Source organism: Myotis lucifugus, unplaced genomic scaffold, assembly GCF_000147115.1.
Source record: "Myotis lucifugus unplaced genomic scaffold, Myoluc2.0 scaffold_1010, whole genome shotgun sequence".
Taxonomy (NCBI): Eukaryota; Metazoa; Chordata; class Mammalia; order Chiroptera; family Vespertilionidae; genus Myotis; species Myotis lucifugus.
Window position 1 is genome coordinate 46,295 of NW_005872058.1, and position 2,519 is coordinate 48,813.

Genomic DNA, 2,519 nt, shown 5'->3' on the forward strand with positions numbered 1-2,519 from the left:
TGTGTGTGTGTGTGTGTGTGTGTGTGTGTGTGTGTGGCTTGTTGTTGTTGTTGTTTTCTTTTTTGTAATGTATCTTTAGTCCAGCAGCATGGCTCACTGGTTGAGCATCGACCCATGAAACTGGAGGTCATTGTTTGATTCCCAGTCAGGGCACATGCCCGGGTTGTGGGCTCAATCCCCAGTGTGGGGTGTGCAGGAGGTGGCCAGCCAATGATTTTCTCTCATTATTAATGTTTCTATCTCTCTCTCTTCCTTCCTCTCTGAAATAAAATATATATATATTTAAAAAAATAAAATATATCATTACTGTTGAAAGTATTACAGATGTTCCCTTTTCCCTGCATTGACCCCTCTATCCTGCTTTGACCCCCTCTATCCTGCCCCTCCCTCCCTCTTTTGATGTTAGAAGCTCCAACTACTTTGATCTTTCTTTTGTGTTTAATGAAACTTGAAGTTTGAGGAGATTCCTGATATACAGTTAAGCTAGAGTGATGGGAGAAATTATATCTGTTGATTAGCCACTGTAACAATTGATAATAACATGGACATACATACGTTTATTTTAACACAGATGAATATTTTTATAATTTCCCCTGTGTCTTCCCCAAGAACAAATGAAAAAGCAAACATAAAAAGTGTTTTTAGGACAAAATTCCTGTTGTGTTAATTGTCCCCCAAAGAGCTGGCCATAGGAAGTACGGACAGTTTCCTACTGGTTTCAGAGGGAGCAAAGCACTGCAATCTAGAGAGAAATGGCAGCATAATGCAAACAAAACAAAACAAAACAACAACTTACAGGCAGAAGAAATAGACATTTGCTGTAATTAAAGACATTAAGGAGTTGTAAGAGCATTGGGCATAAGAAGAGAGAGCCTGCACTGCTACAGGCAGTAGTTCTGTTTCTACCTGGGTATCAAGGAATGCTGTAAACTGGGAATAAGTGGAGGTAAGTAATACTGTCCTAGAGATTTAGTAATGTTGTATTCTCTTTTTGAATACATTAATAATTCTCATTTGTAATTCATAGTGTAATTAGAGGTCTGATTCTGTCTCACAATGTTTCAGTGGCACTAATTATTTCTGAAATTTCCCAGGGAGAAATCATAAATAAAACTTCTTTGTGGTGCTTATTAAACCTGTACTTAAACAGATTCTCTAGCATCTTCAATGGATCAAGATGCATAGCATACTGGTTGGAGAACTATAATTCACAGTGTATGAAACTCAAATGACTTGACTTTATTAGTTTCATTTCCTCATAATTTTTTATGATGAGAAAACAAAAATAAAACAAGTAAACAATATATACATATCAAACAAACAAAATAATAATCCCTCCACAAAACAAAGATACTCTCTGCTAAATGACCAGCACCTGTTTTATTGTTGGCCTTCTATTTTGTATAACTGCATGTGAATCCAATGGTTTTCTACAGCATTGTTTACATAAATAAATGCCTTTAATTGCAAACTATTTAAAAATTTTATTTATTTTTACTTTTAAAATTTGTTGTTAAATTAAAAAAAAGAATGAAGGATCATGACAACTTTTTTATGTATTTACCAATATTTTTCAATAATTTTGGTCACCATTGCATCATTAATCAATATTATTTGAAGCATTTACGTTAAAACAACAACACAAAGTTTCTCTGAGGATATGGTGGTAATGCATGGTAATGCATATCTGAGGATATGGTGGTAATGTTCCATGTTTCCATGCCTCTGGTTCTATTTTATTCATCAATTTATTGTGTTCACTAGATTCAGCATATAAGTAAGACCATGTGATACTTGCCTTTCTCTGACTGGCTTATTTCACTCAGCATAATCATCTTCAGTTCCCTCCATGCATTTCTACCATATCACTGGATTTGGTCAAGTTTGCTAAGACACAAACACACACATTAGCCTTGGTCTGCACAGAGTCAGAGTCACCAATAACTGTCTTTGGGGAAAGCATTCAAGGCAATAACATACAAGGAGCATCATCTCCTATGATAACACTGCCTTCTTCTGGAGTACCTCCTGGAGGACCTGCCTGAGGTTCTTCTTGAGGAGGTGTCCCTCTTTTCAGAATTATGTCCAAGACCATTTGCTTGGTTTGTTTCTTTTTACATAATAAATATGCTTATAAGCCAATAATGCACCATGAACATTTCTTTCTAGTAATGAAAATCTTTTGGTGTCATATTTTCAAACTTTTTTTAAAAAAACAGGTTTACTATTTATTTATTTGTTTGTTTGTTTGTTTGTTTGTTTATTTGTTTGTTTGTTTGTTTATTTATTTATTTATTTATCTTTATTGTTGGAAGTATTACATATGTCCTTCTTATTTCCCCCCACTGACCCCTTGTTGAGATCTCCAAAAGCTTTCACTAAGCTCTTCACTGTGAATTTTCTTGGGGATATTTTTTTTTCTTCTCCTGCAGTTTTACTTTCTCTTGCCTATTCTTCAGCTATGCATCCCTGTTTCAGTTCCAACAACTCCTCATTAGTTGATTCCTCAGGAACCACCT